The sequence below is a fragment of the Schistocerca cancellata genome, chromosome 5 (genome assembly GCF_023864275.1).
Source record: "Schistocerca cancellata isolate TAMUIC-IGC-003103 chromosome 5, iqSchCanc2.1, whole genome shotgun sequence".
In the NCBI taxonomy this organism is placed as follows: domain Eukaryota; kingdom Metazoa; phylum Arthropoda; class Insecta; order Orthoptera; family Acrididae; genus Schistocerca; species Schistocerca cancellata.
In genome coordinates, this window is record NC_064630.1 from 762,729,081 (window position 1) to 762,750,642 (window position 21,562).

Sequence of the window (21,562 nt, forward strand, 5' to 3'; positions counted from 1 at the left end):
ATTTGCTTACATCACTTAAAATCGCCGTGAGGCACAATGACGATTAAAAAGACGCTGTCTCGCATCACCACCCCAAGGAAGCTTCGTCAGATGGGGAAACGAAACATCAAATGTAATGTTAAACGTGAACTAGCCGTCTGAAGATGACCCTATCGTTTCGAAACCGGTATTTAAGTAAATACACTACTGGTCATTAAAATTGCTACACCAAGAAGAACATTTTCTGTATCCAGAAAGGCCCGTACAGGACCTGCAACATGCGGTCGTGCATTATCCTGCTGAAATGTAGGGTTTCGCAGGGATCGAATGAAGGGTAGAGCCACGGGTCTTAACACATCTGAAATGTAACGTCCACTGTTCAAAGTGCGGCCAATGCGAAGAAGAGGTGACCGAGCCGAGTAACCAATGGCACCCCGTACCATCACGCCGGGTGATACGCCAGTATGGCGATGACGAAGACACGCTTCCAATGTGCGTTTACCGCGATGTCGCCAAACACGGATGCGACCATCATGATGCTGTAAACAGAACCTGGATTCATCCGGAAAAATGACGTTTTGCCATTCGTGCACCCAGGTTCGTCGTTGAGTACACCATCGCAGGCGCTCCTGTCTGTGATGCAGCGTCAAGAGTAACCGCAGCCATGGTCTCCGAGCTGATAGTCCATGCTGCTGCAAACGTCGTCGACCTGTTCGTGCAGATGGTGGTTGTCTTGCATACGTCCCTATCTGTTGACTCAGGGATCGAGACGTGGCTGAACGATTCGTTACAGCTATGCGGATAAGATGCCTGTCATCTCGACTGCTAGTGGTACAAGGCCTTTGGGATCCAGCAAGGCGTTCCGTATTACCCTCCTGAACCCACCGATTCCATATTCTGCTAACAGTCATTGGATCTCGACCAAGGCGAGCAGCAATGTCGCGATACGATAAACCGCAATCGCGATAGGCTACAATCCGACCTTTATCGAAGTCGGGAACGTGATGGTACGCATTTCTCCTCCTTACACGATGCATTACAACAACGTTTCACTTGGCAACGCCGGTCAAGTGCTGTTTGTGTATGAGAAATCGATTGGAAATTTTCCTCATGTCATAACGTTGTCGGTGTCGCCACCGGCGTCAACCTTGTGTGAATGCTCTGAAAAGCTAATCATTTGCATGCACAGCATCTTCTTCCTGTCGGATAAATTTTGCGTCTGTAGTACGTCATCTTCGTGGTGTAGCAATTTTAATGGCCAGTAGTATAAACAGCATTATAAAAAGTGACTGGTTGCTGTAATCTTCTGTGTAAGAATCAACATATATTTTGTACACAGCAACAGGCTCAATTTGTCATTTTTTGACAAAATAGCACTTGCCGATTCACCCGTATAATTTCATGAAGAGGTGTTCGAGTAGTGGACACAATCCGTACCCACACCCTCAGGAATCCTCCTGGATATTCGTGTACTTCCACAATGTCTGATTCCCAAAATCGTATTCCGCGTTCCCTCCAGATGCGAATTCACCGAGAATTACTCTCCAGATCAAATCGGGACTAATCTGTGAGAAGAACATTGGCCCACTGTTCGAGCGTCCAGATGACATGATGATGACTCCTCTCTAGACGTTCCCTTCTGTGAGTCCATACAACAGGTTTCCGACAGTAATGGCCACTCTTCCGGCCATTGTGGCCGAGTGGTACTAGGCGCTTCAGTCTGGATCGGCGCGACCGCTACGGTCGCAGGTTCGAATCCTGCCTCGGGCATGGGTGTGTGTGATGTCCTTAGGTTAGTTAGATTTAAATAGTTCTAACCTCTAGGGGACTGATGACTTCAGAAGTTAAGTCCCATAATGCTCAGAGCCATTTTAATCAATAAATGTTGAGTCCACCTGTATAGTACAGCTACGTCACACCACTGTCGTGAGACCGAAAATGGACCAAACCTAACAAGGTGCTAACATAACAGCGCACTGAATCCATTTACGGGCAGCGGGGTCACGGTTCAGTCAGCTCACTGAAGTTGACGGCTGCATCAGCTGACACCAACACCAGTAGTGCCTAGTATTAGCGTCTACAGAACAAATTCCTGTAAATGTCCAGTAACCACCTCACTCTCCCAAAGGAAAAGCCAGATCCTTGTAACACGTGGCACCGTTCAAAATTAAAGGCCTATCAGATATAAAATGAAAACGATGCCAACAGTAACAAAATTCTTAATGGTTTCAAATTAAAACATAGTGTGTTTCCTTTTTCATAACCACCACATCGATCTACACATACACAATATCGATGCAAATTTCTTCAGTCCTTGTGCGTAGCATGTTTCTGAGCTATCGAAAGGAATTATAGCTGCTGCTTTGAGATAAGGACTTCAACACAAAGGATACTGAAAACTACCGCATACGAATGGCTGAATGAATGTTGGGGTCCGTCCTTCTGAGAGCATCCATTATATATACAATTTAAGAACATTAATCACAATTTCCGTAAGTGGTTGACAGAACACAATTAGAATATAGAAAAGAAACACTTTCCTTTTGTTCAGCAAAAACGTTATTTATTTGATCACGAATTGGGTTTCGGCTTTTTAGGGCATCGTGAGGTGACAGCTGATTGTCCCACAACTGGACAATGGCTTTGGATTTACACACGTGTTAGTGACATGGATACAGAAGGTATACAGTGTTTACACTACTGGCCATTAAAATTGCTACACCAAGAAGAAATGCAGATGATAAACGGGTATGCATTGGACAAATATATTATACTAGAACTGACATGTGATTACATTTTCACGCAATTTGGGTCCATAGAACCTGAGAAATCAGTACCCAGAACAACCACCTCTGGCCGTAATAACGACCTTCATACGTCTGGGCATTGAGTCAAACAGAGATTGGATGGCGTGTACAGGTACAGCTGCCCATTTAGCTTCAACACGATACCACAGTTCATCAAGAGTAATGACTGGCGTATTGTGACGAGCCAGTTGCCCGGCCACCATTGACCAGACGTTTTCAATTGGTGAGAGATCTGGAGAATGTGCTGGCCAGGGCAGCAGTCGAACATGCGAACAAGAGGTGACCGAGACGTGTAAACAAATGCACCCCATACCATCACGCCGGGTGAAATGCCAGTATGGCGATGACGAATACCCTCTTCGAATGTGCGTTCACTGGGATGTCGCCAAACACGGTTGCGACCATCATGATGCTGTAAACAGAACTTGGATTCATCCGAAAAAGTGACGTTTTGCCATTCGTGCATCCAGGTTCGTCGTTGAGTACACCATCGCAGGCGCTCCTGTCTGTGATGCAGCGTCAAGGGTAACCGCAGCCATGGTCTCCGAGCTGATAGTCCATGCTGTTACAAACGTCGTCGAACTGTTCGTGCTCACGGTTGTTGTCTTGCAAACGTCCCCATCTGTTGGCTCAGGGGTTAGAGACGTGGGTGCACGGTCCGTTACAGCCATGCGGATAAGATGCCTGTCATCTCGACTGCTAGTGATACGAGGCCGTTGGGATCCAGCACGGCGTTCCGTATTACCCTCCTGAACCCACCGATTCCATATTCTGCTAACAGTCACTGGATCTCGACCAACGCGAGCAGCAATGTCGCGATACGATAAACCGCAATCGCGAGAGGCTACAATCCGACCTTTATCAAAGTCGGAAACGTGATGGTACGCATTTCTCCTCCTTACACGAGGCATCACGACAACGTTTCACCAGGCAACGCCGGTCAACTGCTGTTTGTGTATGAGAAATCGGTTGGAAACTTTCCTCGTGTCAGCACGTTGTAGGTGTCGCCACCGGCGCCAACCTTGTGTGAATGTTCTGAAAAGCTAATCATTTGCATATCGCAGCATCTTCTTCCTGTCGGTTAAATTTCGCGTCTGTAGCACGTCATCTTCGTGGTGCAGTAATTTTAATGGCCAGTAGTGTACCTCTGAAGAGTCGTTAGGTGCATCTTGTCTCGTGTTTAGGCAGATTTTTGCAATTTCGTTTTTCTAATCTGTAACTGGAACCAGCCTAAATAACTACTACTCATCACGTATTTCATACGACGCACAGCTTATAATGAAATCGATTGTTTGTGTCCATTCGACAGAGCGGTCCCAGATTAGTCTAGTGCGATATATGGATTATCGATACGCATTAACAGGGACAGTAACACACGAGGAGTAACCAGTAGTACAGCAGCTACTGGGCAGCAGTGCTGCCCGGGCCATGGCGGCGCCGTCGGTGTTGCGCTACCGGCCATTCTCCGTATTTTACTGTCCCTGTTATGGGGGTAGGACAGGGTGATGGTCGAGAAAAATCGAATATTTATTTAAATTACGGAATTTGAATGTAAATACATTGCCATCGCCCCTATTCATATCGATCTGAGTAACATGGCGCGTACTTCAATGCGAGATGCTTTTAATAATTTCAACAGCGAAATTCTGTCACGAAATCTGGCAGAAAACCCAAAGAGATTCTGGTCATACATAAAGCACACCAGTGGCAAGACGCTATCAATACCTTCACTGCACGATAACAACGGTGAAGTCACTGATGACAGTGGCACTAAAGCAGAGTTATTAAACACTGTTTTCCGAAACTCCTTCACCAAACACGACGAAGTAAATATTCCTGAATTCCAATCAAGAACAACTGCCAACATGAGAAACATAGAAGCAGATATCCTCGGGGTAACGAAGCAGCTTAAATCACTTAATAAAGGCAAGGCCTCCGGTCCTGATTGTATACCAGTCAGGTTCCTCTCAGAGTATGCTGATAAAATAGCTCCATATTTAGCTGTTATATACAACCCCTCGATCACAGAAAGATCCGTACCTAAAGACTGGAAAATTGATCAAGTCACACCGATACCCAAAAAGGGAAGTAGGAGTAATCCGCTGAATTACAGGCATATGTCACTAACGGCGATTTGCAGTAGGGTTTTGGAACATATACTGTACTCGAACATTATGAAGTACCTCGAAGAAAACGATTTATTGGCACATAATCAGCAAGGTTTCAGAAACTATCGTTCTTGTGAAACACAACTAGCTCTTTATACTCATGAAGTAATAAGTGCTATAGACAGGGGATGCCAAATTGATTCCATATTTTTAGATTTCCAGAAGGCTTTCGACACCGTTCCTCACAAGCGTCTTCTAATCAAACTGCGTGCCTACGGAATATCGCCTCAGTTGCGCCACTGGATTCGTGATTTCCTGTCAGAAAGGTCACAGTTCGTAGTAATAGACGGAAAGTCGTCGAGTACAACAGAAGTAATATCCGGCGTTCCACAAGGAAGTGTTATAGGCCCTCTATTGTTCCTGATCTATATTAAAGACATAGGAGACAATCTGAGTAGCCGTCTTAGATTGTTTGCAGATGATGCTGTCATTTACCGTCTCGTAAAGTCATCAGATGATCAAAACGACTTGCAAAATGATTTAGATAAGATATGTGTATGGTGCGAAAATTGGCAATTGACCCTGAATAAGGAGAAGTGTGAAGTTATTCACATGAGTACTAAAAGAAATGAGCTAAATTTCGATTACGCGGTAAGTCACAAAAATCTAATGGCTGTTAATTCAACTAAATACTTAGGGATTACAATTACAAATAACGTAAATTGGAACGATCACATAGATAATATTGTTGGTAGAGCAAACCAAAGACTGCGATTCATTGGCAGAACACTTAGAAAGTACAACAGGTCTACTCAAGAGACTGCTTACATCACGCTTGTCCGCCGTATTCTGGAATATTGCTGTGCGGTGTGGGATCCGCATCAGGTGGGACTGACGGATGACATCGAAAAACTACAAAGAAGGGCTGCTCGTTTTGTATTATCGCGAAATAGGGGAGATAGTGTCACAGACGTGAGACGTGAGTTGGAGTGGTAATCATTAAAATAAAGGCGTTTTTCGTTGCGACGGGATCTTCTCATGAAATTTCAATCACCAGTTTTCTCCTCCGATTGCAAAAACATTCTGTTGGCACCCATCTACATAGGGAGAAATGATCATCGCGATAAAATAAGAGAAATCAGGGCTCGCACAGAAAAATTTAAGTGCTCGTTTTTCCCGCTCGCTGTTCGAGAGTGGAACGCTAGAGAGACAGCTTGAAGGTGGTTCATTGAACCCTCTGCCAGGCACTTTATTGTGAACAGCAGAGTAATCATCTAGATGTAGATGAAACCTAATTTGCTGGAGCATTGTTTGGTCGCTTTTACTCAAAATGTGTACGAAAGTTTCAGTAGTCTCATTGTGACATAAGTTCCAAAAATGTTATATGCGTCGAATCTGTGAAAACAGAGACCCCAGCGGCGATGCGCTCAGCGACGAAAAGCGCTTTGAGGACGAAAATGAGGGTTATCAGGTCAACGTAGCAGAAAGCGGCCCTAGCTGGGGCGGTAGTTATTATGGAGCAGGTATTACTGACAGCCGTAAGTTTCAAGCTTTTTTATGTGATAAATACTTATCAAACTTTAAACGTGTCTTTCTCAAAACCATGTTTTCGGCATGGTGGTCGTAGCCCACGGTACAATTTTCATCCAATATCAACGATTTTTGGTCTCCCTTGAAGCAAATTAAATTCTTTTCAGTTCATCCATCGTAGCCGATCTGTTACGTTGATATTTAGTATTTTTTTGGGCGAAAGAGGGTCCGTAAATGGACATTTTTTCAAATATTTATAATTTGGCAGAAAATCTTTTTTTTTTTTTGCAAATTCCTTCGTTGAACTAAAATTACATCTATAAGGGTCAGGATGACGTGTTAATTTCATGTTTCAGATAATCACAACCCTAGTTACAGCGACAACCCTCGATCTACCTCCTTTTAGAGGTTCCTCGGAATAATTCCAATCACACAGTGAAGATATTAATATTTTTCAGCAAAAAATACCAATAAAAACGTGTATCCTTTATTCATTGCAACAAACCCCTTTTGTGTACTACAATCCAGTACGGAGAAAAAAAAATCATGAATTTGAACAATTTTTTCGTCCGTCACCCTGTCGTTCCCTCTTAAAGCATATCGATGATCGAAATATCGCACTAGACTTAGATGAGAGCGCTATATGCCTATCGGATGAGGGCGTAATATTCCGCTTTAAAAATCATTTTGTGTGTAACGGGAAACATACCTATGCTTTCCGCCGATACTGGACGAGATGAGTTACACATTGCAAAAACGAAATTGCAAATCTCTACCAAAACACCAGAGAAAATGCTCTTGACGGCTATTGGGAGGGGTACCCTAGACAAAATGCTAAGGTGCAGACTCGTTACAAAGGAAAGTATTACTTGTTTACGTTAGGCACTTATTGATAAACGCAACTTCCTTTTTGATGTGAAATTCGTTACATTCCATAAATGATGGAAAATAATCTTGAATTAACTATTTTAATATAGCATTTACGTAACCGAAACTTAAATTAACAGACAGGAAAAAGGAAATACTGTTTTTTCATTTAAAACTAAACAGGCGTACTGTATTTTCAGTAGTGTGATCTTTACGCTTTTCTTAACAGTACATAAATCTCAAATGTAAGTGAGATGAGTGCTATCCTGTTGTCCGAAACATTTTTAAATGAAATCACAGCCTATCAGACGTACCGCTTTGAGTAACGGCATTATGGTTCTGACCTGATTCGGGATATTCTACGGAAAAGGAAAATGCGTGAAAATGCGCTACTGTTGTTAGGTATTAAACAGCAACCAGTCAATAGGTACAAGAAACTGGCGCACTATTCTATATTTCTAACACAGTCTAGATAGGCTCGCAAGAAAGTTCGTCTCGCAACAACATATCGGTGTTTTATAACGATAAAACGTAGCTAATTTATTATTCAACAATGAAGACCCAATGAAACCTTTGGTAAAGAGCGGCGTGTGCAAAACTGCCTGCAGCCACAGTGGAAAAGTACACGCTGGTCAGCCAGGCAGAGAGAGAGCTGTGGCAGGCAGGTTATCGGAATACGAGAGAAGCCAAAGATAACGAAAGACGGAGCCGACATTTGCGGCTCATCTTTGACCAGGAAACCACCCATACGATGCACACCGAGACTTTTTATACACAGCTAAGAAAAACAGAACGATGACATTACTGGGTGTATTTGAAACCAATAAACATGAAACATAATTTTAAATTAGTTTTACACAACGAAACACAATTTCCTTTTTCTCTTCTGTTACATCCTGTTTCGGATATGCCTACGTTAGGTTAAATCAGTAAACGTGTTTGTTTGCGTGGCCATCCTCCGCAGCAAGCACAGAAATATTTGTTTTGTAAATTAAAAACGCCATCTGTTGCTGCACTGTGTTTTATTCTCCCATACGCGTTTCGCCTTTTTTCACTTTAATAATCCATATCAAAATAAACGTGTATCATAACTGTATCATCAGGCCCGCAGTTCGTGGTCTAGTGACTAGATTTGCTGCCTCTGGATCACGGGGTCCCGGGTTCGATTCCTGGCCGGGTTGGGGATTTTCTCTTCCCGGAGGCTCGATGTTTCTATTGTCCTCATCATTTCATTATCATCATCATTCGTGACAGTGGCTAGATTGGACTGTGTAAAAAAATCTGGTCTGTGAAAAAATTGGGACTTTGTACGGGCGCTGATGACCGTGCATTGAGCGCCCCATAAACCAAACATCATGACCATAACTGTATTATTATAGATCACACTGAAGATGGCTCATAGTGAGTACGGGAGAGTAAAACATAGTGTAGGAAGACCTTTTTTTGTTTACAAAACAAATAAACCAGTAAGGTCTACTTTATTTTTTGTCTTTTGTTGAATTTAACTTTACCGCATGACAGAAAACTATGCAGAGAACTGGTCGACTGTATGCTTCCTGATATTTTATTTCAGTAAGAAAACTTATTTAGGCTTCATCGCCTTTATCAGTACATCTGTAAACAATCGCATTTATTTATATTTTACATAATATATAACTTAGAAAGCTTTTTTTACATTGGATGTTGTACGCACGTTCTGTCTTTGTAGATGGACTTATGTTAGCTTTGAATAAATTACTATTGCTTCTGTAGTTATTGGTTGCTTTATTTTTTTCAGTAACCTTTTAAAGCTGTTGGATAATTTCAAGTTGCACGTGTATTGTAATACCTTTTTTTTATTTTTTTGACAGTCGTGGAGATTCAAGTCTGACAGCTAGTTGTTTACTCAAAGATATTTACATAAATATACTAGAAATAAACCGAAGTAATGCTCAAGATACTGTGTTTATTAATATTTTCATAAAACGGATGAAAAATTTAGAATTGCAAAAAAAAAAAAAAAGAAAAAAAATTCAGGAAGCGATTCCAAGGCGTACACGAGAACTTGGTATATAAAATTAGGTACGTTTATTACTTTACAGTTTTTGATTTGCTAGGAATGATCGTTCCTGTCAGATCACTGGATCTTAATCATTGCTTATTATTCGACAGAAAAATAAAGGAGAGCCACTGATGGTACTAAAAAATCCACGAACTACGCGTGTATCTATTTGCATGAAGTAATAACATTAATTCTCTCCTGCTCGAGGCGGAATCTATAAAAGCACATTTCCCGTTCAAGTAAACACGAACAGAATTAGAGACTTCCACAGGTCGAATATTGCCACCTGGTCCACAGTTCAACAACGATTAGATAAAAGTCGCCACATATCATCTGCGTTGTTGAGATTACTTTTCGCACATTTTCAAGCCCATTAAATCTGACAGGCGAGCAAAGAGGTAACACGTCAGCTTCGAAACCCACAGTGCTGCCCGAGGCAAACTCGCAGCCAACACTTGTTCTGCTCGCCGCCAGGAGGCAGACCAGTGGCTGGCTGTAAACAAAGCAACAGGTGTGCACCTGCGGAGCACGCGGCACGGTACCTGTGCTCTGGTGTGAGGCGATACGCCGCTGCCTGCTGGTAACACGCGCTTCTCGGCCGACGTGCGCCTCCTACTGCGGCAGACTGGACTGCCTCGCGCCGCCGGGGCAGCTCGGTGACCCGGCTGTTTACAGCGCGCGCTATCGGCTCACCCCGGCCCGTGAAAAAGCGGCGCCGCAAACACACAACACACCAGCTGGGCACAATTCGGCTGCTGGCTCAATCATCCGCGCGTCGAGCGACAGTCACACTACTGTTTCGAATTAGGTCTGTTGATATTGTAAGTAGGCTGTTTAGATTTTTATATTGGTAATGCCACGTAGCGCTCTGTATGAAAATCACTGGCTGTGCTGTGTGCAGTATGTGGCTAGTTTGCATTGTTGTGTGCCATTGTAGTGTTGGGCAGCGGCAGCTGGATGTGAAGAGCGCGTAGCGTTGCACAGTAGAGTTGGGCAACACGATTATTTTTCCCGATTCGATTCCTACGATTCAATCTCACATTGCGAATCGATTCCTGCGATTCGTTCACGATTCTTTCACGATTCATTCTAGTCTGCAATGGCACGATTCTTACGGAATGCAAAAAGTTCTACATCTTACTCACAGATGGCAGGACATGTCTGAAATTGTCAATGGGGTTAGAATCGAACTGTGTCATGACGAGATATGCCAGAAATAGTTTATTTATAAGTAAAGATGCATATGACGTTACAAGTGTGATTCTCGATTTATACGTGTAATGCCTTAATTGATGAAAGGACACCATGTCTAACCTAAAACATATCTAGGATGACTGTTACTATTGGATGTACGGTAAGTCCAACGTGTTCGTATTCGGATAATGTTATACCGCCATCTCACAAAATTTTGATACACCTCTACTGTAACATCCAATAGTAACAAAGATTTACGAAATTTCGATATAAAATATTTATTGTGTAAAATCGAGTTTTTCAGGAAATACGCCAATATAGATAAACTTAAGAATCAAAATCCGTATCTAAATATAAAATTTCATCCAAACTGTTAAAGCCGTTCCCAAGAAACACGAAATTCGCGTTTTTGTTTAAAAAACTCATGTGTAAAATTGCATGCTGTAAGGAAAGACACCTATATACAGATAAACATGAAAACCAAAACCTTAACTACATTCAATACATACTAACAAAGTTTTACTAGATGGCGTGATGTGAAATAGCGTTTTTATGATATAAAATTGCGTTTTTACGAATGGAACTATGTAGGATATATATATTGTAAAATTGACTTTTTACGAAAGAATGGAACTATGTAGGTGAACTCAAAAAGCAAAAATACAAAATTTCATCCAAATAGTTAGGGCCGTTTTCGAGATACGCGAAATATAATACATAATCCAAGTGCTATTGCTTGTGTGTAAAGAAGGTGTGTGTGTTTTGCATTGCATCTGCAACAAATAAGAGGTACGTATTTATTCTTCATACTTGGATTTCTTGATTTTAATCGTGTGTATTGCGAGCTGTGTACTCCCTGTATATCGTTTCTGCCATCACTAGTTCGTGTATTACTCGCGCAAACTAAGCTGACGTCGGCGCGGTGGCTGATGGTAGCGACAGTAAATGGGAAATGCCTTTACGCTCGTTCCCGTCAGCCACCGCCAAGTGTCAGCTTGGTTTGCTCGTTCCGAGCTTCCTCTGTTCACACGCATCCTCCACTTGACTGCCATCTGGCGGTCGTAATCATTCGGCACGACACGGCATGATTCGGAAGTTCCCTTCGAAGCATAGAGTACCAAGAATCGATGAATCGTTGGAACTTGGAATCGTCACGACTCGGAAACACGCAATCGTTCTTACGATTCTTTTGAACGACGATTCGTCCGTATGACGATTCGATTCTTACGATTCTTTATTTAGAGTCGTTCAAATGAACGACTCATTCACGAATCGCCACAACTCTATTGCACAGTTGGAGGTGAGCCGCCAGCAGTGGTGGATGTGAGGAGAGAGATGGCGGAGTTTTGTAATTTGTCATGAACTGCTATATATATTATGACTACTAAGGTAAATACAGTTTGTTCTCTATTAATATCTTTCATTTGATAACTATCCCTATCAGTAGTTAGTGTCTTCAGTAGTTTGAATCTTTTATTTAGCTGGCAGTAGTGGCGCTCGCTGTATTGCAGTAGTTCCAGTAACGAAGATTTTTGTGAGGTAAGTGATTTCTGAAAGGTATAGGTTAAAGTTAGTCAGGGTCATTCTTTTGCAGGGATCTTTGATAGTCAGATTGCGTTGCGCTAAAAACATTGTGTGTCAGTTTAAGCACAGTCTTGTCTAAATTCTTCTAAGGGACGTTTCAATATTTCTAAAAATATCGGGAACCCGTTACATCGATCTTTAAAAAAATATCATCGGCTCTCGATATATCGGGAAATACGAGGGTCTTTCAATAATTATGCCCCACATTTTTTTAAACTGACATTAATATACACAGCCAAACGTTCTTGTTGGTGCTTCACATTTAGTGTTTGTTCTGTGCGCCGGTGAAGTTTCGAACCGTTCCGGCAGATGGCAGAGCCGTAGTACAGCGTCACAATGGCGTTTACATACGACTCACGTTACAATCAGCGTGATGTTATCGAATTCTTGTGTGCAGAAATAGAAATCGTGGTGAACGTCCATAAATGATTGTGTGCAATGTATGGCGATGCTGCAGTCGATAGGAGTACAGTACCGCTCCACACTGGTGCAGATGCCATTATTCGTGTCGACCGGCGCATCACAACTCGACAATTGGCTCTGCACTTGTTGATCAGCATTGCAAATGCGTCTGCAATGATAGAGAGTCTCGGATATTCAAAGAGGTGCTCACTATGGGTTCCACGAACGCTCACAGCAGACTACAAGATTCAAAGGAAGGCCATTTCATCTGAATTGCTGGAGCGTTTTGAGACCGACGGAGAGGCCTTTTTGAAGATGACGAGGATGTCACTCTTGCAGTGAAAACGTGGCTACGCCTACAGGGCAAGAGCTTTTATCCGTAGGGAATACATGCCCTTTCACAACGTTGGGGTACGGCCATAAAATGTGAAGGAGACTACATAGAAAAATATGACATGGACAAGACATGTTGATGTATACTGTCACCAAATTCTGGTACGTAACAATATATATGTTCTGAGAAAAGATATGTGGGTCACTGCTTATTGAATTGAACCGTGATTTATTTTCAAAGAATATACTTAAGAATTTATTTTATTTACTAGCGATTCATCAAGGACATTAACACATTTAATCACACTATGTAAGCGTGGAAGTTGTTGCCAAGGAGTAACTGATGAAATCATAACTAACGGGAATTTTATTCATTTTAATAGTGCGTAAAAGCATTTTTTAAAAGAAACAGATTTAAAATTATAATCAGAAAGCACCCTCTAAATATCAAGTTACAATTTATGCAGAGGTAGAAAGACACAAGTTTTGACTGTATGAGCTTTCGGGCAGAGAACCTTGCCGCCCCCTTTTGACACGGCCGTAGTTACGACCGCTCACAACAGCCTCTGAAAGACTACACTGGTGGAAATCTGCAACACACCAGATTACTTTAAACTAAAAGTTTTAACAATTTACACAAGCACACCAACTATGCACCCCCGTAGGAGGGATGGAAATGGTACAAAACACTAAGAATTAAAATATTGACTTTGCCACCGAGGGTGCAACTTGATTTTAACTTCCAAGAAAAGTCTTACGGTGAAAGGCTGGCAACTTTATATGCTAAAATGATCATTTATAAAAAAACCATGAAATGCAATCTTATATAAAATTCTGCAAGGTTGACCAAACAAGTTAAGATGCTCTACAGTACACAGATACCGCCTCTCAAGATCATAGGCAAGATGAAAACATATTTCAGGTATTGGACCGTTACACTCCAAGCAATTAATTCGTTAACACGCCAAATCCGACAAACATGACAGAGGCAGCTCCGAACGACCGACAGACACTAACTGCCTAACAAATGCGGACGAGAGACAAATGGTTGAAATGGCTCTGAGCACTATGGGACTTAACATCTTAGGTCATCACTCCCCTAGAACTTAGAACTACTTAAACCTAACTAACCTAAGCACATCACATACATCCACGCCCGAGGCAGGATTCGAACCTGCGACCGCAGCAGTCATGCGGTTCCGGACTGAAGCGCCTAGAACCGCACGGCCACCGCGGCCGGCGACGAGAGACAGACGAGCAAGCTGGGGACGAGAGACTGACCAGGAAAACAAGTAGAATTTAACAAGAGTAAATCGCACAACATATCACCAATCACTTAACTTCTAATAAACTGCGATTTCTCGAGAAGACCTGACACAGCACCCCCGAATCGTTCTCCCGAACCGTCCGCTGCCAGCCGCTTCAACGGACGCAGGAAGGCGCGCCGATCTCCCGTTTCAGGCCGTCGCAGCTCGCACCTGCCAGACCGATGTCATGGGTTGACTACTGTTGCTCTCGTGTCGACCGCGAAGCCACTACCCCTCGCTATAAGGCGCGGCCCACTGGACTCACGTGGTGACCTCACATGCGCCGACACTCAAGACGGACAAGTCATATTGTGACTTGGTGCTCGACCGACTAACCGATCGATCCTACCGCCAATGACCATTGCCTGAGCAAACTCGAGCAGACTGGCGGCCTAACGCGCAGACTCAGATGCAGGAACTAAGCCCCGACCGGGTGATCACTCGCTGAGTTCTCATACTAGCGGAGTGGAAAGACTCTCATTTCACCGGCTTTAAAGGTTGATCCGAACGAAAGACATACTAGCACTCTGGACGACAGACATACACTATCTGCCTCGCAACTGCGGACGAGAGACAGACTAGCAAGCTGGGGACGAGAGACTGACCCAGACTGCACCGACTGACCGACACCCCCGGGATAACAAGGCCGCCCAGCAGTGTTAGTGACGTCACACTAAGCGGCCCATAGCCGACGCAGCAGTCCACGGACACCTCCGTACAGACGCGCCTGATGCTAACGATCTTCTGTCCGTCATACAGAAAGGAGCGAACTATAATTCGAACCAAAGACCAAATTATATATATTCTTGTAAACAGCATAAAGGTTCATAACGAAATACCGAAATACACTATTTAGCTTTAAAACTCGCATACAGGTGGTGACAAATGCCAACTGACAGCAGAATTTAACATTTTCAAGCTATTACACTGGAAGTAAATTATCTTAAACACTGTCATACATAGCAAAACCCTCACAACTTTCGTTTACAATAAGGTAACAAGAGTTCGCTTTATCTCATAAAACACATGACTATTGTGAATTTACTCATATGTTCATGGTGACAGCTCTCTTCAAGAATTTTTACAAGTGTATCCCCAGTAATAAAGAATGGAAACAAAAGATAGATATCAAATATTCTCCTTTTAACATAGGCATCACTGAACACAAGATTCTGTCTTGCACTGTGATACTAAGGGACTGCTCTTTCCTTTAATAAAAGCCTGACAATTTGAAGTTCACTCTGCTATTGAAAATACACTTCTTGAAACAATATTAAAAATGTTATGAAAGGCAAGGAAATGGAAAACAACGAAGTCCATTACATGTAAGAATGTGAGCAAAAGGCTGAGGCTCTCTTTACTTACCATTTTCAATCTCTCTGCAGCTTATTTCCTATTACACGTCGAAATCACCAACTGCAAGTCTCATTATTGCTGTCTGTTACTAACAAAGTGCTTTTCTATTTAGAAAACCTGACAATTTGATGTTCATTCTGGTACTGAAGATAAACACTTTTCAGAGGAGTTCTAGAACCTATTCCTGCCCATATATGTAATCGGTATTTCGTTATGAACCTTCATGCTGTTTACAAGAATATATATAATTTGGTCTTTGGTTCGAATTATAGTTCGCTCCTTTCTGTATGACGGACAGATGATCGTTAGCATCAGGCGCGTCTGTACGGAGGTGTCCGTTGACTGCTGCGTCGGCTATGGGCCGCTTAGTGTGACGTCACTAACACTGCTGGGCGGCCTTGTTATCCCGGGGGTGTCGGACTGACCCACTGGCGAGCTCACAGCACCCCTTAAATGCACGTGAACAGGCAACCTTTCCCCTTTCCCACCAGAGAGAGACACCAAAGCTGCAATTGCCACAGCCGCGCCACCGCCAGAAACGGAGGGCGACTGCTTCACACTACGCGCTGCGGCGCGCTCTTCAAAACAGCATTTTTTACCGCAGCTCATGAACGATCCTCGTAGTATCGATATATTGACTGAGAAAATATCGACCTATCTGCCCGTAAAAATATCGGCTCCACATCATAAATATTCTGCAGGGTTTGCAACTGTATATGTAAGTATTGATTTATTATTAAATATTCTGTACATCAACAAGCTATGGCCTGCCTATTCATCTTTAAAGTAAGAAATGAAAAGAAAAGGAAGCACGTTCACGCTTGGCGATAACCGCTTTTCTAACAATAGTAACCGCATGTAAGTGGCACAGTAAAAGGCGTCTGATTGGTTCGTCGTTCGGTTTCGCCACATACAGTATTTGTCCGGAACACTTCCCTGTTTTTTCGTTTCTGCCAACCCCACCGACCTAGCAGTTGCAATGTCAAAACAGCGTGGCGAAGTTAAACGTAGTAGTTTCTGTTGGTAGCACCGAGCGCAGAATACGTCAGCACTTCCCCTCGCACGTGTCCGTCCACCGCAAAGACCAATCTTGTCATTTAGATTTTTGTTCATCATTTTCAGCAACCGCTTACGAACAATGCTGCTGTAAAGAAGTAGCGCACTAGTTGCGTTAAAAAATTGTTTTTTAACGCTACTGCCGTGCTGTTTCTTCGCATCGGAAATCTTGTTATTCCATTCACGCCGCCACACACGGTGGCAATTGGACTTCTTTTGTGCCGCATATACCTGTCTCGCACAGTCAAAGAGAAACACTGGACGTGAAGAAAGCTTAAAAGGTAGTAAGACTCCTTCAAACAGTGAAAGTAAAATTATGTTATTCTACAATTCAAAAGAACAACTTCAAATATATACCGAAAATTGTGAAAAAATAATATAAAATAAAAATACTGCCACCTGATATTGCCATTTTGATACTGATATATAGGGGGAGGGAATGTTGCCGATGTATATCGATATTTTCTGTAAAAAATTTCCGTATATCGATATTTTTTCAACAGCACTAGTTCCAATGGGCTCACGAGGTCCGTGTGAAATCTCGCGGTAACTATCAGCTGTCAAGGGATCACAATGGGAGTAAGGCTGGGCATCCACTGGAACCGTGTGGTTGGACTGCCTCACGCGACCGACTGACTCCAAGGCATGTACGGCGACTGGCAAATGTCCACTGCACACGATCGAGTCGGCCGCATGCTGCAGCACACACCCGGCTGTCGGACGTGTCCCAGTGAAACGGTATTGGCCGGCCGCGGTGGCCGAGCTGTTCTAGGCGTTTCAGTCCGGAACCGCGCTGCTGCTACGGTCGCAGGTTTGAATCCTGCTTCGGGCATGGATGTGTGTGATGTCGTTAGGTTAGTTAGGTTTAAGTAGTTCTAAGTTCTAGGGCACTGATGACCTCAGATGTTAAGTCCCATAGTGCTCAGAGCCATCTGAAACGGGATTGGTCGGACACCGTCGAACGTAGTATACTCCGTTCATCATAAGAATAAACCTCATGTAAACATTACACTGTGTATTCTTCCGTCTCTGCTGGAGCATTGGGTTTCGTTCCAGGTGGAGCAGAAGCCAATCTTTCTCGAGTACAGTCAAGTACGACAATGAGGATACGTTTTATGCTGTGCGTTTCGCGTACATCGGCTCAACGATAATACCGGACAACAGGTTTACCGGCGCACTTAACTTGGAAAGCAGTGGCCAGCCACCTGGTCCAACTAACGTGCAGTGATGTGAGTCGCAAAAAAGAGACGAACATAGAACAATAATTTTTGAACAGAAGGAAATAATCGTAAAACTCATGCGATACTCTTCGTAGGTGATCTGAAGGAAAACGTGCTCTCGGTCTCAGGTAACATGGTATTGTAACTAAAAACAAGATAGATAAAAATTCGTGACTTTAAAGAGGGTAATTTTTCTGCATCAGCTATAGGCAGCGTAAAAGCGCACTGCTGGGATTTCATCATGCAGTTAAACATGGAAGCCACTGAAGATAATCTCTGAACTTCTTCCATATAGCACTCCGAGGAAAGCAGTACATTTCAGTACTGCTACGCTGATATCGAGGCGATCAACAAGAGAACCCCAAGCCACAAAAAAGTCCAGATTTCCTCCTCCTCCTCCTCCTTTATGACGTGATGTTCTGCATTTCGCCATCGCTCAGCAGTGACATGTCATAAAGATTCGTGCATTAGATCCAGTAACTGCGGCAGCTTAAAGGTCTTTTTATTTCTCGCCACAAATCCCTTAACATGGCTATAGATCTATTCTACTGGTTTCAGATAGCTGTACGGTGACAGCTGTAAAACTGCAGCATTTGTACAGCGTTCTCGACGCCGTGAAAATTGTTTTTTGTGTTTCTAGGACGCTTATCACTTTGGCTCGTGTGAGACCACATCTGTCCTATAAAACAGTGGTCATATTCAAACAAAAAGTATTTGATTTTTATTTTTCTCCAAAAAATTTAGTTGTGTAATGTTTTCTTAACTTCAAAACCTGTAACAATCTTTTATAACATATCGATAGTTGTTTTAGTGTTAACATATGACAACTATCATTGCAAATGATAAAATGGATGATCAATAAATGAAATGAAATGAAATAATTAAGAATGTGTATTTGCAATCAAAATGGTTCAAATGGCTCTGAGCACTATGGGACTCAACATCTTAGCTCCTAAGTCCCCTAGAACTTAGAACTACTTAAACCTAACTAACCTAAGGACATCACACACACCCATGCCCGAGGCAGGATTCGAACCTGCGACCGTAGCAGTCCCGCGGTTCCGGACTGCAGCGCCAGAACCGCTAGAACACCGCGGTCGGCGTGTGGTATGTAATTAGGAACCAGAAGACGTACATTTTTCTTGAAAAAATGATGATTGCGTATGAGTTAGTTACCACATATTAATAAATTTCGTATTTAAATGCTTTAGGTATTCAAACGGAACAAAAAAATTGGTAATTTCAACAGGTTTCGAAGCACCTCCCACTGACTCACTGCCTAATCAAACACCGACGCGCTACGGTCACAGGTTCGAATCCTGCCTCGGGCATGGATATGTGTGATGTCCTTAGGTTAGTTAGGTTTAAGTAGTTCTAAGTTCTAGGGGATTGATGACCTCAGAAGTTAAGTCCCATAGTGCTCAGAGCCATTTGAACCAAGCACCGACACTACTGATTACGCCAAGATTACAGTTACACCTGGAACATATTTGTAACATCTTGTCCCTCAACAAACGTCAAAGCTCGTTCTTCTCTGTAATGTTGTTACAAACATTAAGAACAATTTATTTCTAGCCATTAACGGTGTTTCGCACGCTTGTTTCACAACGAAGCGGGAGGCAGCGTCAGCCATTTTCGCGGCATGTATGAACAGTGAGACAGTCAGAGCACAAGTAGCGCTTACTGAGACTGACTGTACACGAGTTTTGAAATAAAAATTACGTAGCTAAAGTGTGATTGAGAAAAACATTGATGGCTGTTAATACATCAGAATCCCTTAAGGTTTCATTTATAGTGACATAGTAATAAAATATTTAATACGTTAGTTGGACCTACTTCCAAGAGCGGAACGACTAAAGTATTCCGGAGCTACGGCTGCTGGCCATTCATCGCGTTTGTATTTGTTTGCATCAGGTTTATTCTTACGATGAGCGGAGTACAGCCGCAAGCGAAGGCCTTTTGTTGTTCGTGTCTGTTTTTCGTACTTAATTACAAACTGTGGACGTAGAGGTTGTAAATCACGCAAAGAAGAACGGGTCACTGTGCGATATGCGAAAGAGATAACAACACCGCGATTTACAAAGGAGAGTATGGTTGAAAGGTGTAGCGGGTATGAGTGTGGGAGGTAACTGTAAACGCTAATCGTAATGAGGCAAAAAAAAAAGACATTGTGCGATCATGAAACTTCCTGGCAGATTAAAACTGTGTGCCCCACCGAGACTCGAACTCGGGACCTTTGCCTTTCCCGGGAAAGTGCTCTACCAACTGAGCTACCGAAGCACGACTCACGCCCGGTACTCACAGCTTTACATCTGCCAGTACCTCGTCTCCTACCTTCCAAACTTTACAGAAGCTCTCCTGCGAACCTTGCAGAACAGAATGTGTGTATGTCTCTAACATTTCAAGAAATAATTACGTCGAATATCTTATTTTTGTAGGTAGCGTCACTGAACAAGGCAGATGGCCCCAAGGCGAGAATGAAATAGCAGAGTGGGTGCATGAGATGGCGGCTGTTGAGTAAAGCTGAAAGGCAGTGCCATCTCGCCCTTGTAGAGGAGAATCAGGATATACTGGGTTGGGTGGGTGAACTAACGGACAGCCCGACTGAACTGCTCAATCCTTGCACCTGGAGTGGCAAAGGTGATATTAATGCAACCATCATCATCACAGCATGTAATTATTACTATTATGGAACGTTGTTATTTGTAATTATTACTATTCTGGTTATTTGTTTCTAGCATATATTTTCAAAAAAAAACCTTAAGTGTTGTGCTTAATTTTTGTTTGTTATTCGTGTGGTACAGAGGCACCAGAATCGTCACCAGTAACACAACAGCTAGCTGCGGCACGAGTGCATAGAGCGGTGGTTGTGTGGGACTGCAATGAAACACGCAACCTGAGCGTCATGCACCAGTGTGCAAAGCACCAGTCGCCGCTGCACGAGATGCAGCCAAAGCAGATGCTGCAACTGCAGTGCCGGTCCCTGCGCCATCATATAACCTCTGGCGTCCGTTTGTGGCTCACACGGAAGCAGAAGAAGAACAAGAAGAACAAGAACAACGATCTCCCACCACGCAGGCTGGCGGTGGTGAAGGCTCTGGCATGCAGCATCGCCAGATACACAACCAGATTTCACCACCACCAACTCATTCTACTGCGACTCCAACTGTTCGTCCTCGCTGGCAAGGGAAAGTATGTGCCCCGGCGCATGTCCCTCACCGCAGAAGGGGTCCCCTCCCGAATGCCTTCATCCAACGTCTTCTAGTTGAAGTGTTACTTACAATACACCTGTGGCTAGGGGTAGTGCTCCTCACGTGCTGATAGTGAAGAACATCAGATTGGCGGCGTCATGACCCCTCCAGAGGACCTGGTGGTTTCTAGGGTCTTTGAGGGCTGTATCTCGTTTACTAAAATTGGGAATGTGGCTGGGGCTATCGCGACTCAGTCAGGTTTTTAGAAACATGCCTCCCGAATCTGGAGCTGGAGTTTCTCAAAGCCCTAGATGATCCGAGACGTTATGCCGTTAAATGAAACACAGTACTCTGCTGTGAGTTGACTCAACTACCCAAACAGCAGGGTGGTGCTGAAGAAGCTAAGCCTGCAATTATGATGGCATTATATCTTGGAGCACATCAGTTGTTGAGTGGTATCATCAGTCCACCTTGGGTGCTATACTGGTCCAGTTTCCCGAGATGGAAGTTGGGGGAAACACTCATCTTAACACCACACCTCGACATTCATATTCATATCTATGATCCGATAAAACGGAGGGTCCAGG

At 43.2% G+C, this 21,562-nt stretch overlaps 1 protein-coding gene across 8 annotated transcripts in view; it reads right to left on the reverse strand.

The window, feature by feature from the left end:
* The window catches only part of LOC126187883 (adipokinetic hormone/corazonin-related peptide receptor variant I), a 1,289,392-nt gene that overhangs the window by 477,045 nt on the left and 790,785 nt on the right, over positions 1-21,562 (reverse strand). The window contains exon 1 of one of the 8 annotated variants that reach the window (XM_049929221.1): positions 9,875-9,980. The exons of the other annotated variants lie outside the window; for them this stretch is intronic. The gene's annotated coding sequence lies outside the window, so the exon portion shown is untranslated. Of the gene's footprint in view, positions 1-9,874; positions 9,981-21,562 lie in introns of those variants that run through there. 8 annotated transcript variants of the gene reach the window in all.